Source organism: Zootoca vivipara, chromosome 16 (genome assembly GCF_965207765.1).
Source record: "Zootoca vivipara chromosome 16, rZooViv2.hap1.1, whole genome shotgun sequence".
NCBI lineage: Eukaryota > Metazoa > Chordata > Lepidosauria > Squamata > Lacertidae > Zootoca > Zootoca vivipara.
The window spans coordinates 3,525,640-3,543,139 of NC_142599.1; positions in this window are offsets into that span (position 1 = coordinate 3,525,640).

A 17,500-nucleotide genomic window follows, 5' to 3' on the forward strand; every position below is an offset into this window, starting at 1 on the left:
CCTTGCATCAGAAGTAGCTCCTCCCCAAGGAGTGATGGAAGCGAGGGCTCTGAGGGCTCTGCTGAGAATATTTGTGGTTGAAATCAGCACCATGTCACCTTCTTTTTCCACTCCCTCCACCTTTCTCCAAAACCTACTTCTGCATCCAAACCCCTTTTTCTGTTGCTCACCAAAAAGAAGAAGAAGAAGGGAAAGGTCTCTTTTGCCAAAGGATAACAAAAGTGAATTGTTCTCAGCAAAGTGGAGCGGGCCGGGTGCCACGTTTCAGGCATTCTCCTCCCAACCACAAATAAATAATTAACTGTTCTGTTGTTTCAGCTTTCTTTGGCTTTCTGTGTCATTCACCTCCTGGAGCCTCCCATTAGCAACTGTAAAAAACAGAGGTGTGTAGAGAGAGGCTGCTGTTACTTTGAACTGTTGAAGGGAGTTTGGCATCTCAGCATCTAATTGCACAGTTCCTAGCTAGGTGCCTGTGGGGACCATCATGGCACCCTCCGACAGCCTGCACCAAGACAACCTGCCTGTAAGGGGGAGAAAGTACAGAGAACCTCCCCCTTGCATCAGAAGTAGCTCCTCCCCAAGGAGTGATGGAAGCGAGGGCTCTGAGGAGGCAGTCAGGAAGTGGAAAGAGAGGGCCAGGGCGCCAGCAGCATGGGAGAGCCCCGGCTACACAGGAGGGAGGAAAGAGAGGGGGAGAAGGGAGAAAAGGAAAGCATGGAGCATAGACCCTTTCCTCCGGTTCCGGAATTACGCAGGAGAAAGAAAGGGAGGAGATTCACTGTCCCGAGACTCCTATGTTGGAGAAGATCGCGTGGGGGGGGGGCAGTGCCGGATTCTGCATCGGAATGAGCAGACATGTTTTACACACCTGTCTCACTGTAAATAGACTGCACTAATAAAAACTGTTTAAAGACAAGCATGCGGAACGTCGTTACTCTGGAGTAGTCGCAAGAACCCCTGACACTGCCCTTCCAGGTTTTTAAATTGAGTATTTCACTTAGGGGGGTGTTTAAGGCTGGTTTTTGTGGAGTGGCTTGTTTTTTTGGTCTGGCATTTTTTTTGGGGGGGGGGAGTGTCTGTCTTGCAGACGGGGGCTTCTAAGCATCATCCATTTTCCTTTCTGTGAAATGAGTATTTTGACAGTTTTTTTAAATAGATTTGCAAGCGTTACACAGGAGTAGTGCAACTGTGCCAGGAACCTCCCAACTCAACCAGAGATCCACTGGATCCTAACCCTGCTCATCCTGCTCAGTCTTGTTAGATCCACCTGGGGTCCCCAGATGTTGTTGGACTACAACTTCTATCATCCCTGACTGCTGCCCGTCCTCACTATGGATGATGGGAGTTGTAGTCTAACAACATCTGGGGATCCAAGTTTGAGAAAGGCTGGGTTGGAATGTCAGACAAGGACCTCACAGACCTTGGTTCAAATCTCCACTGAAGCTCACTAAGTGATTTTGGGCCAGTCACTGTCTCTCAGCCTAACCTACCAGACAAGGGTGTTGTGAGGATAAAATGGAAAGGGGGAGAACCTTGAGCAATACAGGTGAAACTCGAAAAATTAGAATATCATCGAAAAGTGCATTTATATCAGTAATGCAACTTACTGGATATATGGACAAATTTGAAATTATCCCTGATGGGTGAAATATCTGTAATAAAGATGAATGTATTGCCAATAATGTTGTTTTTGTTTCAGACCTTACCTATTGTTGATAACCTGAGTTGTTTTAAGCAATGGCAAAGGGCGTTATCAAGATTCATCTGGAAGGGGGGGAAACCAAGAATTAAATATAAATTATTAACGGATGTTAAAGACAGAGGAGGTTTCTCACTGCCAGATCTGAAGTTATATTTCAAGGCAGCAGCCTTTTGCTGGCTGAAAGATTGGTTTTTACTGGAAAATACTGATGTTTTAGATTTGGAAGGTTTTGACAATACCTTTGTTTGGTTGGCATGCATATTTGCGGTATGATATGATAAAGCAGGCATCCCCAAACTGCGGCCCTCCAGATGTTTTGGCCTACAACTCCCATGATCCCTAGCTAACAGGACCAGTGGTTGGGGAAGATGGGAATTGTAGTCCAAAACATCTGGAGGGCCGAAGTCTGGGGATGCCTGAGATAAAGGCTCATAAAGGTTTCAAATGTCATATAATCAGAAAATCATTGTACAATGTGTGGTGCAGATATAAAGATTTGCTTGAAAGGAGATCACCCAGGTGGATTTCACCTCTAGAGGCTAAGGCCCATAGAAAATTAAATATGGAAACCAAGTGGTTAAAGTATAAAGATATATTGGTGGAAGAAGGAGATAATTTCAAGTTAAAAATATATGAACAGTTGAATAATAATGTAAATGATTGGTTACAATATTATCAGATAAATGAAATGTTTAAAATGGATAAAAAAGTAGGTTTTCAGAAAAAAGTCTAAATTGGAGGTGGAATTGTTAGAATCTAAAACAAAGAATCTTTCAAAAATGTATAATTTATTGTTGGAATGGCATACAAAAGATGAACAAGTGAAATCTGTAATGATTGATTGGGTGAAAGATGTGGGACATAATATCATGATGGAGGATTGGGAAAGGTTGTGGAAGATGAATATTAAGTTTACAGCGTGTAATGCGTTAATAGAAAATATGATGAAAATGATGTATAGATGGTATGTAACACCGGTAAAACTAGCTAAAATTTACCATAAACAAGATAATAAGTGTTGGAAATGTAAGAATGTGGAAGGAACCTTTTACCATATGTGGTGGATGTGCCCCCAAGTAAAAGACTTCTGGGAAAAGATTTATAATGAAATGAAAAAAGTGTTGAAAACACCTTTGTTTAAAAAACAGCAGCTTTTTTACTTGGAATAGTCAGAGAGAAAATTCCTAAAAAAGATATTACATTTTTTCTGTATGCCACAACAGCAGCATGAATTTTAATAGCTAAGAATTGGAGGGGGGGGTGGAGATGTACCAACAGTGGATGATTGGCAAATGAAGATGATCAGATTTATGGAACTGGCTGAGCTGACCAGGAGACTCCATGATCAGGGAGAAGAGGTGGTGGAAGAAGATTGGAAGAAATTTAAAGTTTATTTTAAAAAGAAGTGTGATATTAGAGGTGTTTAATTTAGAATTGGAAGTACATAGAGGTTGTAGAGGAAAGGTTAATATAGTTTAAGATATAGATAGAAGTGTTAAATAATATATGAAATGAATGTTAAGAAGATAGAAGATGAGTGGAAGTAGGATAAACAAATTACTAAAGATGATATACAAGGAAATACAGTGTGGGGGGATACGAGGAAGTCATAAATGTTAAGAAATAAGAGTTATAATTATGAATTTTTATTTGAAATAAATAAATAAAACCAGTGTTTCCTGAAGAGCCCTTGACTTCAGCTGGGTCGCACCCAGTGTTTGTTCTCCTCTTCCCTTCCAGTCTTGCTCTCATAACTACCCTCCTATTTTTCACATCCCTTTTCTCTCCTGGTCCCTCTTTCCAATTATTTATTTCTTCCTAATTCTAGAATAATAGACGGGCTTTATTTTTGTAGCTTTCTCTAATTGCTTGCATCCTTTTCAACCCTCCTCAGCTGCAGCACAGAGAAAAATAAAATAGTTGAAGAGTTTGCAAGGGCTGTGTGTGTTCTCCAATAGCCAGGGTTGGAAGGAGTTTTAGTTCTCCATCGACATCTGGAGGGCTAAAGGTTTCCCACCCCTGACCTACTTCATGGGTGGGGAACTCTTTCCAGCAGGTGTAACTGGATGCTACAGTCCCTCAACTCCCACGAGTCATTATGTCAGGTGGGCAGGGCCAACCACCTGTCGATCACCTGATGTCCAAGCGTTCCGTTGTGCCAGAAGTGGTTTATAATACTCTGGCAGGCAGCAACTGTCCAGGGTCTCAAGCAAAGCAAAGGTGGGGCTTCCTCGTCACCTAGTCCTCCTAACTGAAGGTACCAGTGATTGGGCCTAGGACCTTCTGCTCTGCCATCAAGCCCTCCCTTGTGTAGAGTAGCTTTTGCCAACCTGGTGCCCTCCAGATGTTGTTGGCCCTTTGGTGCTAGCCAGTTGTCTTCTAACAACATCAGGAGGCCACTAGGTTGGCCAATGGCCATGGCTGGTGTAGAGAAACAGAACGAAGTCATCAGCCTTAAGAAGCTTAATTCTGTTCTCTTTTGTTTCCTTTCTTTCTCCACACACACACACACACACACACACACACACACACACACTCACTCACACACGGGGGAGGGGGGAAGACCTCTATCCAAGTTCCTTTTGGTTAAGAACCCGCATCTAAAAGAAACTTGTCAAACAATGTGTGCTCTTTATTTTCTTAAAATAACTTTTCTAGCCCACTGGCGAGGAGAGGAAGGGGAGGCAGCACTATTTACTATCAGCCTACAGATTTGGGGGTCCTTCCCCCCCTCCAACCAGGAAATTCTTTCCAGCTGTCCTTTTTTAATTATTTGAAGAATTTTGCACAGTGCAGTAACATAGAAAGCCAGGGAAAAGGCAGCCATTTAATGAACATGCAAGGCTACTGTGAAATAAATAATTGGTTTAATGGCCAGGCACCTACGGATATAATTGGGCTCCATTTAAGAGCAAATTAAACCAGTGTGTGCACTCAAGTCCCCAAGAATGCCATGACTACTGCAGTGAAAGCAAAAGAGCAAATCTGGATTACACCAACACACACACACACACACACACACACACAGAGAGAGAGAGAGAGAGAGAGAGAGAGAGAGAGAGAGAGAGAGTTAATAACAGGGGCGTGGGGGAGGCAGACAGACAGAGTGTATGCCAGAGGTGGAGAACCTTAGCCCCTGCAGGCTTCACTTTCCTGTAATCACAATCCCACAAAGCCACAGCTCCTCATCTGCCATGCTTTGCCCACCCTCCTTGAGTGTTTTTGCCTGCCTGGAATGTGCCATTGAACTTGGGTAATGCTTCTTGCTAGCCTGGGTAAATGAGAGAAAAGGGTGTGTGCACAAACTAGCCTGCTGTAAGATTTACATTTGTTGTCCACTCTCTTTTGCCTCTGGCCCTACCCAGCACTGGCAGGCGGCCCACAAGAGGTTGCCTAGAAGGGAATGTGGCCCTCTCGTTGAAAAAAGGCTCCCATGGTGTATATCCAACATGACATCCTTCTGATTGAATGAATTTATCTGGGGATAAATACATGCCAGTATTGGCAACATACCCCACACCACAGCAAGTGTGCCCACCAGCACCTTTGAAACTTCCTGCTTCTGTTCCTCCTCCTCCTCCTTGAGTAAAGATAAAGAGGAGCCAATTTCATCATATAAGGGGAAATCGCAAGGCATATAAAAGCATCCATGTAAGGAAAAAAATTGCATTAAAATTCTGGTGAATTTTCACAAGGACTTTAAAAATAAATAAATCAGTAACTGATGTGAAAATGTGAACTCAGTAACTCAAGACTGGGAAAAAATGAGAAGCTGAGAGAAGATAGAAGTTCACCAATTTGTACTTCCCAGTACCCACCACAATGGTGTGCTGCTCAGTTGCCACCTGTTGATGGGCAATTTCAAAGCCCCTGCAGGCCTCTCTTCTTGAGATTGCATATCTTTCAACTGAACTTGAACCAGACAGCCCTTTAAATAGAGAACCATACTCTGTGATGTATGGACACATGGCCATCCTGGAAAAACATTTTGGAAAGAATCCAGTATTTTGGAAACAACCCAAAGCTACTATCATGTTGAAGATTAAAAGCATAGAAGAGGTCAGATTATCAAACGATTAACCTCAGAATGAACACATATGTTATTTTTAAAAATCCCTGTTTGCTTAGGCACAGATTTCCTCGTTAAACCAGATTTTGCAAACAGACCCTATGCATTTGGACATAATTTATGTGGCCAGATACTATACTGACTTCAAAAACAGAGGGGGTGGGGGAACGCATTGTGCTTTGGAGACCTGAGGGCATAGCTCAGCCTAACTGTGAAATGTTGAGGAACGGCAGCCTCAAATCTTGGGGGCACCAGTTGGAATGGAAAAGGACCACAGCTGAACACATTGCCCTGACATGCTAGATTTCTTATGTGAGGGGAGGGAGGGTTTTTTACGAGGGAATGCTCAAATATGCATTTTCCTACCTGCACCCTTAAAATACATTAGCAGTTGATCCCATTCGCTGTACAAAGTGTCTAGTTGTACAAAGTTCTTTATTCCCTGATACTCAAGGCCATTGGAGCCAGATATACAGGTGAAACTCGGAAAATTAGAATATCATCGAAAAGTGCATTTATTTCAGAAATGCAACTTATTATTACTCTTTAGTTTTCTTTTAATTTTTACAAATGCCTTCTTTTGAAAATTCCACAGTAATAAAACAAATACTTACAATAATACAAAAATAAACAAAAATAAACATCACTATTACATTTCATTAATTACATTCCATTTATAATTGACCCGCCTAATGACAAATAATTACAATTACAACAAATAAAGGCTTGACATATCTTGCCTAGCATGTCATGCATCATCTACAGGGCCGGCCCTACGGCCAGGCTGGGTGGCGCAGGGCGCCAGGGCGCCCGCCCGCCAGGGGGGCGCTGCACAGCTACGACCACCTGCCCACTGCGGAGCGGCACCCCGGCAGCCGTGCTGTGTGTTGCGCCCGCCCGCGCAGCTCCGGCAGCACAGCTCCGCCCGGGAAACGGGGCAGGGCGGGGGCACCGGAGGATCCGCCGTGCCAGGGCGCCAAATATACTTAAGACGGCACTAATCATCTATCTCATATATTGATTTCACCTTTTAAGTTGCGTTACTGAAATAAATGCACTTTCCAACGATATTCTAATTTTCCAAGTTTCACCTGTATGATCTTGCATTTTTGTTAGGGAGCTACTTCATAGGAGACAGTCCTCTGTCTGAGGGGATGTTAGAGGAGGACAGTTCTCTATGTTAAGGGCTTATATAGTCCAAGTCTCACTTAAAGATAAAGATCTCTAAGAAAGTTGAGCCAGCGAGGGGGGCGGGCTTGAAATTGCCCCTGCACAGTTAGCAACTAGACAGCAGACTGAGTAGGCAAAGGGGTCACCTGCTGCAGTGATCGAAAGCGGGAAAGGAAAGCAAGGCGCTGCATAGCGCCTGGAACCTGGGCTGGGCGCTGGAAAACAATTTCTAGTCGCATTTGTGCCGCGGTGCCCAGCCGACCCCCGGCTCCCGCAGCACCTCAAGAGGCTGCTGGCAGCGGCGGGAGACAACGGGATGCTCGGGGTCGCAAATGCGGAGCTGCTTGCTCTGCTGCTCCAACTTCTTCAACAGCTCCTGCAGCTTCCGGCACTTCGGCGGCGGCGTGGCTGCAAAGCAGCAAAGCCCCCCCGCGACCCTCTCGCTTGGCAAAGCAGCAGCCGGAGCGAATCGAGCGATCCTGCTGCCGCCCCGTCTCCTCCTCCTGTTCTCCCTCCCTCTTTTCAGCCGAAGCCTCCCGTTCTTCCCCTTCCCCAATCTGCGGAGCGAGGGGCGAGGCTTCCCTTCCCCGCCCGGCCAAGCAGAGGAGGGAGAGGGGAAGCTTCGCCAGGCGGCAGGAGGATCGCTCCGGCTGCTGCCTCGTGGAGTGCGAGCGCGGCTTGGCTTCGCAGGGTCGTTTGGAGCTACAAGCAGCTCCGCATTTGCAGCGCCGATGAGGCTCTGGGCGACGGCCCCCAACATCATCCCCAGCGGCGCGGGGTCTGGCAGGGAGATTTCTGCAGCCCCATAGCTCTTCCCACCCCACCGCCGCCCCCTTTCCTTACAGACCGGGCAGGCAGGAAGCAGAGCGGTTTGCCAAGGCAGCGGAGACGCAGCTCTCTTGAAAGTCCCGCTTCAGCTTCAGCGATCTCTTCAGCTTGGGACAGACGGGGAGGAATTTCTCCTCCTGCGCCCTCAGAGCCGGCAGTGGCAATTTAAATTCAGTCATTCCCTCTTCCCAGGGAACAGAAGACTGAAAATACTGGGGGCAAATGATGGAGATTGCAATGGCTGAAACAGAGAACACTGAAGACATCTGGGTGCAGCCCTATAGCAAATGATAGCGCTTGTGTTACATTTGGAGCCCGAAAGCACAGCTCAGCTCCTTTTCATCAGTCTCAGGAGTTGAAAGGCTCTTGAGTGCTGCCAGCGGTGGCCTTCTTTCAAGTCTTAATTCATAGCTGGCAGTGCCAAGCTTTCATAACTTCAAAGCTAGTCACTCACCAACCCCACAAACCATTCTTAGTGCTCAGATGTCACTGTGATGCACCACTGCCCGAGGAAGCAGCACAGTGGGGCAAGAGGGAGAAGCTTCTATTTTCTTTCATGGCATTATTATTACTGTATTATTATTTTAAAAACCACACATTTGTGCTGAGAGCCTGGGAACATTTCAGGGCAATTTGATTCTTAAGATCTCTGCAGAGTTTGCAAAACAATTGTGGGGTTTCTGGGTAATTTGCTACTGTCTTGGAGCCAAGAAAGGGGCCTCTTTCAAATTGAGATGTAGTCCTACTCCACCCCCAGTCCTTAGTCACAAACAGGACACTATATTTTGCTTAGTTTCACCCTGTTGCCGAATGACAGAGTAGCTGCAGGCTTTTTTGGTAGGGATGAGAGGGGGCTTCCTCCATCCAGTTCTTGTCACTTTGCTTCACTCTGCCCCATGTCCTGCTTCTCCTGAATTCCACTTTAATTCAGGCAGGGGTCTCCAGTCTTCGGGGACCAGTGGGCACACCTGGCATCTTGAGAAAGTGCCATATGCAGCAGTTGCAAAATGGCTGCTCTGTGTGTGTGAGAAAGAGAGATGGTGGAATAACGCACCATGTTCATTCACAGAGAGAGAGGTTATCTGCACCTTTCCTCTGTTCAGAACAGATGGGAGTGTGGGCATGGGGGGAGGTCCAATCCTGGCACCCAGTGAAATGTGTGGGCACATTTAAGGACCCCTGGACTAAGTAAAGTCTAAAATTAATTTTGGAACAGGAGAATACATCTTTTGCCTCCACTTTGTGTTGTTGTTGTTGTTGTTTTAGTTCACTTGCATCTTTTGTGAGGCATGGGCTGAGGACAGGGGGCACAGCCTGGGAAAGTTTGGAGCACCAAATGCAAAAGGCTTGAAGGGCTGCATTTGTCCCAAGGGCCAGAGGTTTCCCATCCCTCTCCTAGAAGAACCGTGATGGTCCCATGCAAAAGATTAGCATATTAATGGCAAGACATGAGTGTTGCTGTACCCGGGCTTCTCTCCTGGAAAATACTCAGCTTGGGGGAAATCCAGAAAATGGCCTCTGAAGGAAATTGCTTCCTTTTGGGGTCAGCCTTTTCCTCTTTCAAGTTACCATATATACTCGAGTATAAGCCTACTTTTACCAAAAATGTGCTAAAAAAGCCGTCCTCGGCTTATATTTGAGCGAGGCGGGTGGCGGCGGGGGTTTGGAGAAGTGCTTCGCTGCGACTGTGCGAGACTGTGCGAGACGGCGGAGAGGGTGAAGCGTCGAGGAAGGGTCCCTTCTCCCTTCTCCCCACCCCCACCCCACCGCCGACAGCTGGGAAAGGCACAGGATGGTATTTAGTTTTATTTTTTAAATTTACCAGTAGCTGCTGCATTTCCCACCCTTGGCTTATACTCGTCAATAGGTTTTCCCAGTTTTTTTAGGTAAAATTAGGTGCCTCGGCTTATATTCGGGTTGGCTTATACTCAAGTATATATGGTAATTTGCTCTCAGCAGAAACCTTCCCTCCCCACCACCGTCTCCAACCAATTTCCAGCTACTCTGAGAGATCACATAGATTATATTGAAAGCTACTGTATGATGAAGGACCCATTTGGCTTTAATAAAAACAGTTTTATGGAGCTAGACTAGTTATTTCATCAGGATAAAATTCCAAAGGATGGAAGCAAAAGGCTTTAATGTTCTTTTCAGAGGGGGAAAACATGCATCCCTTGAACATTAAAAAAACCCAACACTATAGGAATAACACCACCCACAAAAATGACATCTTAAAGGGTGTGTTTATGACTTTCTATATTTGTGTCATACAAATGCTTCTAGTCATATTATGGCCATTTATTTGCTGATTTCATTTCACATAAAGGCAGCATCAAATTAAATAAACAAAGCCCAGATCTGTCAAGAGAATGAACTGTGTAATGGAGACACATTGGCAAACTTGCAAGTCCCCCAAAGAGAGTTCGTTCGTTCGTTCGTTCGTTCGTTCCTTCCTTCCTTCCTTCTTTCCTTCCTTCCTTCCTTCCTTCCTTCCTTCCTTCCTTCCCCAATAATGACCAGACCCCACAACAAGATGGGAGAACTGTGATCAGATCTCCTGTGGCTTTAAAAAAAAAAAAAGCTAAAAGCAGCCCCAAGAGATGGAGGGATTGCATCTGCACCACCGAGGAAAGGAGGGCTAATTTAGACCCAGCCCCTCAACCACACATGTGCCTCTCAGTCTGGATTCCATTACAGTATCTGGTAATGTGGAAGTAGCAGCTCTGAGGCCCCATCTGCACTACTGCAGTAAGCTTGCAACTTATGCACATTTAACCTGTGTGCATTCAGCTTTACGTGCTTGGAATTTTAAAAATATATATCTGAAAGGGGGTGGGTGCCCAGGAAAAAAGACACTGGCAATCCCACCCACCATTGACATGATTTTGGCTTTAGGTGTGATCCTCAGAAAGTACCGTATATTCGGGAGTATAAGACGACTGGGCGTATAAGATGACCCCTAACAACTTTTCCAGTTAAAATATAGTGTTTAGGATATACTTGCCATATAAGAAATATGACCCGGCGTATAAGACGACCCCCGACTTTTGAGAAGATTTTCCTGGGTTAAAAAGTAGTCTTATATGCAGGAATATACAGTAACCCCCACAGAAGTTGCAGGCTTACTGTACTGAAGTATTATGGCCCTTCAAACAGTCATGGCTTCCCCCAAAGAATCCTGGAAAGTGTAGTTTGTTGGGGTGCTGAGAACCATTAGGACACCCTTATTCCCCCCACAAAGCATCAGTGCCCAGAATGGTTTAACATTCAGTTCTTCTTCCTAGGCAACTCTGGGAATTGTAGCCCTGTGGTGGGAATAGGGGTGTCTGAACAACTCACAACACAAATCAATGTATTTAATTGCTTTACCATACCCTCCAACATCCCTCAGATGAAAATTGGGAAATTTCTCAGTGCTCACCAACTGACCCTACTTGACCTCCCAATCCCCCCCCCCAAAGCATTTCCAGCAGAAGAAGGGCAAGTGTCGCCACCACTACACTAATGGAACACAGTACACAGGCCGTTCACCATCCTGAGAAAACCCGTTATTTTATTCTTTGGTAGATTTACAAAAAGAAAAACACACCAATAAATAAATTTTAGAAAGTTCAAGTTTAGAAGCGGATGCACAAGGCATTTTTTCTTAATCAAGACTCCTTGTGCTCCTGCTTTCAGAGCCAGAGAGTCACATGGGGCTGGGCTCTGGTGGCGGGAGCCTCCTCCTCCTCCTCCTCTCTCTAGCAGCTGCTGTGAGCTGCCCAGCGGAGGAGTCTGGCAGCAGTGGCCATGCAGAGACAATGGGATGCTCCCTCACAGCCACTGTCACAGCTGCTTGGAACAAACACCGGCTCATCCTCCTCCCTGATCTCAGCAGCAGCAGCAGCAGCAGCAATGGCAGGGGAAATAGGGACATTCTGGGATCAAACCAGAAGCCAGGATGGCTTTCATAATTCTGGCACTGTCCCTGGAAAATTGGGACACTTAGTATGCCTTACTGAACCACCGGCTGGCAACTAGGATGTGTGTTATTCTGAACTAAATTACGGTAACTACATACAGTAATTACATACAGTAATCTGTTTCATGAGACTATTTATCCTCTGTTCTGACCTGCTGGTGTGAGAAAGCGGATTCTTCCAAAAGCAACCACATTCTGCACCTACTCCACATATGAGCCACCTTTTATCACAGCAACCCATTGTCCTGTGACCCAAAAGGGGAGGATTATATAATCTTTCTCTCTCTTACATTTCAGATCCACAAACCCCCAAACTGGCTGCTTTCCATTGTTTTGTTGTTGTTGTTTAGTCGTTTAGTCGTGTCCGACTCTTCATGACCCCATGGACCATAGCACGCCAGGCACTCCTGTCTTGCACTGCCTCCCGCAGTTTGGTCAAACTCATGTTCGTAGCTTCGAGAACACTGTCCAACCATCTTGTCCTCTGACGTCCCCTTCTCCTAGTGCCCTCAATCTTTCCCAACATCAGGGTCTTTTCCAAGGATTCTTCTCTTCTCCTGAGGTGGCCAAAGTATTGGAGCCTCAGCTTCTTGATCTGTCCTTCCAGGGAGCACTCAGGGCTGATTTCCTTAAGAATGGATAGGTTTGATCTTCTTGCAGTCCACCATAATTCAAAAGCATCAATTCTTCGGCGATCAGCCTTCTTTATGGTCCAGCTCTCACTTCCATACATCACTACTGGGAAAACCATAGCTTTAACTATACGGACCTTTGTCGGCAAGGTGATGTCTCTGCTTTTTAAGATGCTGTCTAGGTTTGTCATTGCCTTCCTCCCAAGAAGCAGGCGTCTTTTAATTTCGTGACTGCTGTCACCATCTGCAGTGATCAAGGAGCCCAAGAAAGTAAAATCTCTCACTGCCTCCATTTCTTCCCCTTCTATTTGCCAGGAGGTGATGGGACCAGTGGCCATGATCTTGGTTTTTTTGATGTTGAGCTTCAGACCATATTTTGCGCTCTCCTCTTTCACCCTCATTAAAAGGTTCTTTAATTCCTCCTCACTTTCTGACATCAAGGTTGTGTCATCAGCATATCTGAGGTTGTTGATATTAATTCCGGCTTGGGATTCATCCAGTCCAGCCTTTTGCATGATGAAGTCTGCATATAAGTTAAATAAGCAGGGATACAATATACAGCCTTGTCATACTCCTCTCCCATTTTGAACCAATCAGTTATTCCATGTCCAGTTCTAGAAGCTTGTCTCCTTGATGGATCACTGCCTTGCTGTGTCGAAGGGGCTTGAATAACTCAGAGAAGCTATGAGCTATGCCATGCAGGGCCACCCAAGATGGACAGGTCATAGTGGAGAGTTTTGACTAAATGTGATCCACCAGGAGCAGGAACTGGCAACCCACTCCAGTATCCCTGCCAAGAAAACTCCATGGACAAAGACCAATCCATTATAAACTACCAAAATTAATAATGACACCAATCATTTCTATTTTATTCCGTTTTATACAACCCTCATTAAAAGGTTCTTTAATTCCTCCTTGCTTTCTGCCATCAAGGTTGTGTCATCTGCATATCTGAGGTTGTTGATATTTCTTCCGGCAATCTTAATTCCGGCTTGGGATTCATCTAGTCCAGCCTTTCGCATGATGAATTCTGCATATAAGTTAAATAAGCAGGGAGACAATATACAACCTTGTCGTACTCCTTTCCCAATTTTGAACCACTCAGTTATTCCATATCCAGTTCTAACTGTAGCTTCTTGTCCCACATAGAGATTTCTCAGGAGACAGATGAGATGATCAGGCAATCCCATTTCTTTAAGAACTTGCCATAGTTTGCTGTGGTCGACACAGTCAAAGGCTTTTGCATAGTCAATGAAGCAGAAGTAGACGTTTTTCTGGAACTCTCTAGCTTTCTCCATAATCCAACGCATGTTTTGCTATTTGGTCTCTGGTTCCTCTGCCCTTTCGAAATCCAGCTTGCACTTCTGGGAGTTCTCGGTCCACATACTGCCTAAGCCTGCCTTGTAGAATTTTAAGCATAACCTTGCTAGCGTGTGAAATGAGCGCAATTGTGCGGTAGTTGGAGCATTCTTTGGCACTGCCCATTCTTTGTGTGCCCAATTTTGTTAGTGCTGTCAGATACACCGGTGATCTAGAAGCAGACTCACTTAGGTTCCCACAAAGGACGTGAGGTGAGTAAGAAACCAATACATACAAACCAACAGAAGCAATATGTCAGTTGCTGCCCTGGGCTCCTTTATGAAGAGGGGTGGGGACTATACTCAGTTTAAAATAAGTTTAACAGCAGTGCATAAATAGAAGCATTACACAGTTTTGGTATGGGAGGCATTGCAAGCACAAAGAAATGGAAGGCTTACTATGAACCCAGTTGCACTGCAAGGGGTTGGACTAGATGACCGTTGGGTCCCTTCCAACTCTACAGTTCTGAAATTCTATTATTCTGTTCCAGTGTGAACAGATATGTCACCAGCCATATGCTACTTCTGCTCCTGTTTGCAAGGAAATAAAAGCAGAGCAAGTAGTGTGGGTGGGACGGGGCGGCAGGGGTGGGTGGGTAGAATAGCCTTCAGTTACCCTCCTGCAAGTATGAAAAATGAAAAGAGCTTCTAATTACCACAGCCTGATTGTACTGTTTGGCAAACGGCAATCATTTTTTAAAAAATCCATCTGCTACTCTTTGTTTTGCAACAATTGCCAGTTTGGTTGAGAGACAAACCTGGAAGCCAGAGTCCCCTGAAGTTTAAAGAAAAAAGGATTGCTTTGTACAAGAGCGCTCTGAAATCTGAAATTAATTACTCGACATTACAAGCTGCTGGCAGCCAAGAGTTTGCTGGAAGGCCTATTCTTTGAGATGGAATGTGCTTTCCCCAACTTCAAACATTTTTTTTTTAAGTTCACATTCACTTTGCAGGGTCTTGAGATGGGTAAGGTTGAGCAATCCACGGCTGCCTGGAAAGGGCAAATCTGTCCATTTCAGTTTCTTTCAGCTTTTCATTTTGCAGATATTAACTTCAGTTCTCCACATTTCCACATGTTTATGATTATTATTATTTAAGTCACCACCAAAAGATTGGGAACGTTTTAGTGTGTTTTTTCCTAATGTACACAATTTTGAAAGCAAATGTTCCTAATAAAATGCATTTTAAAATACCATTTTCAACAATATATCCATGTTGATGCACACTTTATGCTAGTGCATGCTTTTTTTGTACACGTTAATTGGCTGGAGAACTCCATTGCAAAACTCAAAGAATGCCTATGTTTCAGCTTGCAGGACTGTGTTTATTTCAACTGTGTTTCAAGGAACAAACCTCATTTGGCTTTTGGAGGCCTCTTCAAAAGCAGCTCCTCTGGTGTAATGATGGAACAGAAATTCGATTTGGTTCACATTTTAACACAGACCTACCTAATTAGCACAATATTACAAACCTTCAGATATATGAAGGTGGCTATCATATCTACTCTCAGTCTCCTCTTTTTCAGGCTAAAATACTAGGGTTGCCATACATCCTCTTTTCCCCAGACATGTCCTCATTTTCAAGGGTAAAATGCCAGGGGGGGGATTTGTTAAATTTGCCAAATTGTCTAGGTTTTTTGTTGTTGTTTGCTACCCTTGCTCCCACCTTAGGTATACCTCTATTGGGCACGCCTCCTGTCATTCAGCAGTGCTGCAGCGCTCATTGGCTCGAGGGCCTCCCTTACCTATGTCCCACCCTCCAGTGCCATGGGATCTGGTGTTTCCCACCTGCCGACTTGATTCGCTTTGGGGTCTGCTTTTCAAGTGGCTTGGCAGGCCCAGTTGGGTGGTGGCAGTGTCCATCAGCCCTCTCTTCAAATAATTGGATGAACACGAGGTCTCTCCCATCAGCATCCCACCCCATCCCCATGCCTCTCGTGGAGCTCAGGGAGGGCTGTTGCATGGGTGGGATTTCCTGTGCTGAAGAGGTCAGCTGTTCCCCATTCCCTCTTTTCTCTCACCCCCTTTTTCTGCCTCATTCCCTCTTTCCCCCCTTCCTACCTCTCTTTCCGCCTCCCCTGCCTCGTCTCCACATTGCCAGGGCTTCACCTCCGTCTGGGTCTTTCCCCCACCTTCTCCTTCTTTTCTCTGGCAACTTGGTGGTGCCTCTTTGGGATTTGATACCTAGTGATGTGTAATTTACAGGGGGGGTGATGTATGTTTTTAAGTGAGCAACATACTGGGAGGTGCAAAATGCTTTTTGTTGCAATTAAAAAAGGTAAAGGGGCCCCTGACCATCAGGTCCAGTCGTGTCCGACTCTGGGGTTGCGGCGCTCATCTCGCTCTATAGGCTGAGGGAGCCGGCATTTGTCCGCAGACAGCTTCCGGGTCATGTGGCCAGCATGACAAAGCTGCTTCTGGCAAACCAGAGCAGCGCACGGAAACGCCGTTTACCTTCCCGCCGGAGCGGTCCCTATTTATCTACTTGCACTTTGATGTGCTTTCGAACTGCTAGGTGGGCAGGAGCTGGGACCAAGCAATGGGAGCTCACCCCGTTGCAATTAGCCTCTTGTTTTTATTTGGGCAAATTCAGCTTACCTGCCTTGTCCCTCCTTGAGCTGGCTGTGGAGCAAAAGAGAGAATGGGCCCTGGGGCCTTTTTTTGCAGCAAATGTCTTCTTGGCTCCTGAGGCAGTATGATTGATCTTCTATTTGTGCTGGAAACTCCAGTATTTAATGCACACACCTTGATGGGGTTCCTTTCTTCATTTAAAAGGAAGGCGTTCCACAGGGCGGGTGCCACTACCGAGAAGGCCCTCTGCCTGGTTCCCTGTAACTTGGCTTCTCATAGTGAGGGAACCGCCAGAAAGCCCTCAGCACTGGACCTCAGTGTCCGGGCAGAACAATGGGGGTGGAGACGCTCCTTCAGGTATACTGGACCAAGGCCGTTTAGGGCTTTAAAGGTCAGCACCAACACTTTGAATGTGCTCAGAAACGTACTGAGAGCCAATGTAGGTCTTTCAAGACTGGTGTTATGTGGTCTCGGCGGCTGCTCGCAGTCACCAGTCTAGCTGCCGCATTCTGGATTAATTGTAGTTTCTGGGTCACCTTCAAAGGTAGCCCCACATAGAGTGCATTGCAGTAGTCTAAGCGGGAGATAACTAGAGGCCTGAATCATGACTGGAAGGGATCCAAATGGTCAGCTTCTTCCAGGCGTGCCTGGAGTTGTTCAGCAACCACTCGTTCAATCACCTTGTCCAAGAATGGAAGATTTGAGACTGGGTGATAGGTGGCCATACTGGCCAGGTCTAAATATTTTTTTAAGAACCGGTTTAATGACCGCCTCTTTCAGCGGGTCTGGGAACGTTCCCTCACAGAGGGAAGCATTCACCACGCCGCAGAGCCCATCGCCCAGCCCTTCCCAGCTTGCTTTTATTAGCCAGGATGGGCAAGGATCAAGGAGACAGGTGGTTGGTTTCACTCATCCAAGCAGCCTGTCCACATCCTTGGAGGTAACAGATTGGAATTGATCCCACACAACTGGACTAGACAGGACTCTAGCACTCTCCCGCCCTGGCCCTGCTCCTACGGTGGAGTCTACCTCTTCCCGAATCTGAGCGATTTTATCTGCAAAAAACTTTGCAAAATCATTGCAGGAGATCATGTGGCCCGTACTGGGCCCCGATGGAGCAGGTGATTCTGCTAAATTGCGAACCACCTGACAAAGTCTCCTGCTGCTGTTTTCTGCAGATGCAATAGAAGCAGTGAAGAAAGTCTTCTTC